We start from the raw sequence: 6,671 nt of genomic DNA, 5'->3' as shown, positions 1-6,671 counted from the left end.
CCAAAAAGAAGAAAAAGAAAAACGATAGGACTTTGCATGCTTCTAGTGAACCTACTGTAGACACACCTGAGAATCCAATGATATTTCTATCTCTGATGCTGAAACACAATCAAGTGACGAACATGAACCTAGTGATAATGTTAATAATAATGTTCATGTTGATGCTCAACCTAGTAAAAACAATGATGTAGAGATTGAACCCGCTGTTGATCTTGATAACCCACAATCAAAGAATCAATGATAAGAGAGATTTTGTTGCTAGGAAGCACGGTAAAGAAAGAGAACCATGGGTTCAGAGACACATGCCCTTTCCTCCTAAACCATCCAAGTCAAAGGATGATGAGGACTTTGAGCGCTTTGCTGAAATGATTAGACCTATTTTCTTACGTATGCGCTTAACTGATATGCTTAAAGTAAATCCTTATGCTATGTATATGAAGGATATCATCACAAATAAAAGAAAGATACCGGAAGCTGAAATTTCCACCATGCTTGCTAATTACACTTTTAAGGGTGGAATACCAAAGAAACTTGAAGATCCGGGGGTACCAAGTATACCATGCTCCATTAAAAGAAATTATGTTAGAACTGCTATATGTGATCATGGAGCCGGTGTTAGTGTTATGCCTCTCTCTTTATCTCATAGACTTGAATTGAATAACTTGACACCTACTGAAATATCTTTGCAAATGGCTGATAAATCAACTGCTATACCTGTTGGTATTTGTGAGGATGTGCCTGTTGTGGTTGCATATGTCACTATCTTAACGGACTTTGTTATTCTTGGTATTCCCGAGGATGATAGTTTGTCGATTATCCTTGGTAGACCTTTTTTGAATACTGCAGGGGCTGTTATTGATTGCAACAAAGGCAATGTCACTTTTCATGTTAATGGTAATGAGCATACGGTACACTTTCCGAGGAAACAATCTCAAGTTCATAGAATGAATTCTATTGGAAAAGTTCCAACTATCATTATTGGATGTTTTGAATTTCCTCTCCCTACTGTCAAGAAAAAGTATGATGTTCTTATTGTTGGGGATTTTCATATCACCGTTGAGGTAACTTAGTGTCATTCGTAATTTCTCCGGTTCCGTGCTATTCGGAATGAGTTTGTTAACAAGACTTGATCAACTTTGTTAGTGGATTCATTTTGATGATCACGAGATGGATGAAACTAGAAGGCACAACCTTCTGTACCCTCTTTTTACTTTCTATTATTTAGAATAAATAAAGCAAAATAGTATTATCCATCTGTTTTCTGAATTATCCGTGCAATAAAAAAATATCCCGAAAATAAAAGTGCTCCAAATGCCCTGCAAATTTAGTATGATTTTTATGGAATATTTGAGGATTTTAGGCACTGAAATCACTGCAGGAGGGGCAAGCACCAGGCCCCGAGAGTGGAGGGCGCGCCCACCCCACCTGGGCGCGCCCCCCGTCTCGTGGGCCCCTGGTGGCCCCCCTCCACTTATGCCAGCACCCACACACTTCATCTTCTACCCAAAAAAATCCACATCCAGTTCAAGCACGAGTTCTAGCTCATTTTGCTGCGATTTTCGATCTCCTTGCTCAAAGCTCCATTCACAAAACTGCTTTGGGAGATTGTTGCTTGGTATGTGACTCCTCCATTGGTCCAATTAGTTTTTGTTCTAGTGCTTTATTCATTGCAGTTTTTTGCTGCATAGGTGACCATGTTCTTGAGCTTGCATGTTGTATTTATGAGGTCCCAAGCAATTCCAATGCTTGATATAGGCTCTAGGCACTTGTAGGAATAGTTGCTACCAATCTTGTTTAGTTTTATTCACTTTTATTTTGAAGTTACTAAAATTTTAGAAATTTTCAGGAAATGTTAAGGAAACTTTTGAGGGGCTCTTCTAGCCAGGGCTCTCAGGAAAAACAAGCTAAAGAGAAGGAAAAAGCCAAGTATAATCTTCCTTGCTTAGCGGAAGTACGGTTGTGTGAATGACCATGCAATGATTTCTCGAAAGAAGCTGGAATTCATGAAGATTTTTATTCTTTGATCGAGAATGCAGGCCTCACCGGCTTCCTCCACGACCGGATCGATCAGTATCTCTTACCCACCAATACTTTCGTGCAAATTTTTTATTATTATCCTAAGAAGTCACCGCCTTCAGTATCATCTATTATATACTTACTAGTCAACCTGCCCACGTGGATTATTTTTTTGCCATGTCAGCCCCATCGTTGCTCCACAGATTGGCAGAAGTAGTCAGACTTCCACAGAGCAACGATTTGCCACGTCAGCCCCAACTAATTTTTTTTTGCCACGCAGGCCGGCAGCCGCCCTGGCCGCCACCGCAGGCGAGACCAGGAGCACTCCTGCAGGCTGCAGCCGCCGCTAGTCGTGACGATTCCGGCAACCATTCAACGCTAGGCTGTGTTTTATAGGATGCTGGTGACCGTGCGCGTAGACTGGTGGTGGTGGGAAGTGCTAGATTGGCCAGCAGAGTTGACGGCGGCGAGCTGGGCGGCGGCGGAGCTCCGGCTTGTGCGAGCGCCGGTTTACAGCTTGCAACCGAGCGGCCTAATTGTCCAGATGGCCTCCTGCGAGCTCTAGCATCTCGGTACGGTGCTCAGACGCGACCAATTCGTGCTCAAACAACAACGGTGGAGACTGGAAAGGCATGACAACGGGAGCTCTCGGGCATGGCGGACGAACTAGTTATGGAGCGAATTGACAATGGGGGAAAGGGGTAGACAGAGGGGGGATCATGGTGATTCAGATGAGCAGGCCGGCGAGGCCGGGGGTGCTCTAAAGGTGGAGAATTCGCCGCCGCCGGCCGGCGGCTCCGAGGTTGAAGACGCGATGGATTCTGTCGTTCTGCGGCGTCTAGGCTCTTGTTCGTCGTTGAGGATGACCAACGCGAGGAGGCAAAGCTCTGGGACATTATTTGTCGGCAAAACTACGTGGTGGCCATGCTAGCGCGGAGCGGCGTCGACGGCTAGCTCTCAGACAACAGCGGGGAGAGGGCTGGAGGACGGGAGCGAGCTCCAGACGAAGAGGAAAAGGGAGAGGAGGATCTGGACGTCGGGTAGGGCCTCGACTGCCATGGCCATGGAGCTCTCGACTTGCATCGGTAGAGATGGCTCGCCGCACACAAGCTGCTTGACACAATGCTCAATAGAAATAGAGATGGGATGAAGATGACCATGTAGTCAATGACAGGTGGGACCTGCAGCACATCTGCCACCTCAGCTAGTCAGAGTTTTTTTGTGTGCTTGGTATTTGCCACGTCAGCCCGACAGACAGGACCCACCTATCGGACTCGCTGTTTTCTGGGCTAAAACGAAGAATCAGTGCTCCGCGTTACAGATTAGCCCCACTGTTGGTGCTTTTTTGTGCCCTGCCTCAAATGTGGTACCGATCTGTTACCCTAGCCCATAATGTGGTGGTTTTGGGTAAGTAACTCCCAGAAGAGCGTCAACTTGTAGGCCGTGATGATCGCTACAGATTCCCATTTGAGCTTTTAGACAAGGAATGTATATGCCGTCTGCAGAAAATACATCTTAGTTTTGTAGATTTCCAGCCACCAATGCAGTTCAGATGTTTCCCTAACCTACAGAAGCTTGACCTTAACTTTAGTGAATGTCAGTGGGAAGGATATTCTACATATGCTGTCAAACTGCTGTAACCTACAGTGGCTGCGTATTGTTAGATGCCATCTCAATAGTGAACTAGAGGTTAACTGTCCACTGCCTCATCTGCTATACTTGAAAATTGCGTCCTGCAATATAACAAGTATAGCGTTCGATGCAGTGAACCTTGTGACTTTTAAATACAAAGGAAGGGCTGTGCCTATTGACCTGAGTAAATCATGAGAACTGGTATGTGCAGATATATGGTTTGGTAGAATCACTTTTGGGCACGCTATTGCTGTACTTGCTAAAGTGCTCACAAGCGTGCAACATCTGACCCTTGATACGGCCTGTAAACCACAAAAGGTTTGCTCTTGAACCATCCTTGGAAGTCATGGACTATCCCTTAATAATTACCGCGTCATGACCTTTGGTTATCTATCTTTCAGATTCCCCGTTTGATGCATCACCGATGCGAGTTTTCTCAGATGAAATATTTACAGTTGAGGTTGGTCTATGTTGAAGAATTCGATACCTTATCTCTGATCTCTTTTCTGAGGTCTGCTCCTTTCATTGAGAAGTTAGAGCTGCACGTAAGTACTCATATTGGATTCTTCTTGGTAGTCCATACATTTCTTTTTAGCATTATTGCATTACAGCTTCTTTCAAGGCACTAGGCATCTCATTTTTGGACCATGCCAACTATCGTGCTTACAACTTAGAAGCACTTGTTCAAGTATAATACGTGATAAGCAAACTGTTGTGCTGGACAATTTATTTTATCTGTGTTATTATGCATATGCTCTCCTGGAACTGATTTTTTTTTTTTAGAAAAGAAGGATGACTCCCGGCCTCTGCATCTGGGCGATGCATACGGCCACTTTATTAATTATTCTCACAAGACCTTACAAAGTCATACAACAGTAAGACTAAAGCCGCCGTCTAAGCAACAAACTGTCGCTACACTTATCCAGTTGATGAAGGGGCGCAGATAGCCTGGGCCTAATACCAAACAGACATCGCAGCCAAGCCTAACATCTAAGACCCGAGACCCCAACCTAGCCACTTGCCGGGTCTGGGGCATACACTGGTCCGGCGTGCTCTCAGAGGCCGCCGCCGCCAACTGCCACCGCTTCATCTTCAGAACTGTACTGATGCATCAACCTTGCTCGGTCCAGCTATCGTCGACGCCACCACGGCGCCCAACGGCACCTCCTCCCTGCGCGCAAACAGCTGTACACGTCGCGGTCGCCACTGATACACCTCAGCGCCATGCTGCCACGTACCACGAGCCGACACAGCTTGAAGCCCTTGGAGGATCTGTCGTGCGCAGCACCTGCCGACCAGGCATGACCAAGCGTAGCACCTGTCGGTCAGGCATGACTTGACATCTCCACCGAAGCTCCGTGCAAGACGAAGCCGCTCCACCTCCTGCCTCTGACTTCCAGCGCTGCTCCACAAAACGACGCTCCCAAGAGAGAAACGACACCCCAGTGTCGCCATCGTCCAGTCTGGAACACCAGATCCTAGGGTTTCCCCCGGAGCAATACGAGTGGGTCGACGGTAGTCACGACGATGACTTCATCAAGGTAACGACGTGGAACGCCGCCATCGCCCGCCGTCGGCTCGGTTTTCACCGGCAACTACGTCTCCCCGACTCGCAGCTGGTGCCAGATGACGGATCCCGAGATCCAAACACCCAGCCTCAGGCCGACCACCTCTGACGGAAGAGATGACCACCACCGCCGGTTGCACCGGTCAGAACAGATCTGATCGGAGGTGCCGCCGACGAGACCACCAGGCCCTCCACGCCGCCGTCGCCGATCTGAAGGCAGCATGCACGCCACCGCAGCCAAGCCGGTCGCCGTTGATCGCAGCCGCCGCCGCCGCCCGAAGGGCCATCCGCAACGCCCGCAGCCCTGGCCTCCGCAGCGCCAAGCCGTCGCCGTCTGAGGACGGGCCGGCCGCCCGCCGCCTGCCGCCATCCGCCGCGCCGCGGATCCCAGATCGGTCGCGCCACCACCCGCCTTGGGGTCCGCCCCACCTCAGAGACGCGCGAGAGAGGAGATCCCCCGCCACCGCCGTTGGCCCCCGGGCTTAGCCTGGCGGCGTCTTCCGGCGGCGGCGGAGGGAGGGGAGGAGGGAGTTTGCGGCGGCGGCGGCTAGGTTTCTGGCCGCCCGAGTCGCCCTAGGGGGAGGACGACGCGGGCGTTCAGTTGTGGTGTTGTGGTGGAACTGATGGATGGAGATAGACTGTTAGGCTTGCTTGTTCTTTATACCACTCTCTTTGTTTTGAAGCTACTAGTTTTTTATTCAATCTAAATATTCCATGAAATAAAGCAACAGTTTGATAAAAGTCTGTCTGAGGGCATATGTTTTTGACATTCGATAATAGCAACAGTTTGATTAGTCACAAGCCTTCTCATTATACTTTGTTTTTGGTTCAAAATTGCAGTTTTGTTTCCCTGGTTACGTGCGTTTGGCACAAGAACTTGAACCTATCAGGAAGCTACCGGAGCATCTGTTCAACAATTTGAAGAGTTTGCATGTTACAGGATTTAAAGCATGCATTGGCCAAATTGAGTTCCTTTCGCACATGGTGGAAAATGCCCCCGCATTGGAGGTTTTAAGTATAGATAATTCAGACAAATATCCCCTAGAAGGGCGTGAAAAGAAGGCAAAAACCGTCGTTGACTTGGTCCATAGAATTGTTAGAAGGTATCTTGAAGGAAAGATTTCACCCAAGTGCACCTTAATATTACTTTAGGAAATCTGTTGGTGTAGGGATGTACACTGTATATCTCTCTAGGGATGGCAAACCAGTAACGAGTTACCTGCTTCTGTGTAAATCTTTTTTTTTTCTTCCTCTTGGTTTACCGGCTGTTGTTCCTCTGGTTACCGGTTGTGCTCTCCTCTGCCCCTGCTGGCCTGCGCCGGGCTGTGCACCTGCCTCCACTGGTTGAGCCCGCTACTCGCCTACTCGCGCAGGCATACAGCTGCAGAGCTGAGCTGATGCTCCTCCTTGCTCCTGTCTCACTTAAGGCAATTCCTAATTTATCGTCTTATCATTT

General features: G+C 48.3%; 1 pseudogene; it reads left to right on the top strand.

Moving 5' to 3' along the window:
• The first annotated feature begins 2,704 nt into the window (after positions 1-2,704).
• On the top strand, positions 2,705-6,367 carry LOC119310731 (annotated as a pseudogene).
• Positions 6,368-6,671: the final 304 nt, after the last annotated feature.

Source organism: Triticum dicoccoides, chromosome 5B (genome assembly GCF_002162155.2).
Source record: "Triticum dicoccoides isolate Atlit2015 ecotype Zavitan chromosome 5B, WEW_v2.0, whole genome shotgun sequence".
Classification (NCBI taxonomy): domain Eukaryota; kingdom Viridiplantae; phylum Streptophyta; class Magnoliopsida; order Poales; family Poaceae; genus Triticum; species Triticum dicoccoides.
This window is presented reverse-complemented; position numbering and strand designations above follow the sequence as displayed.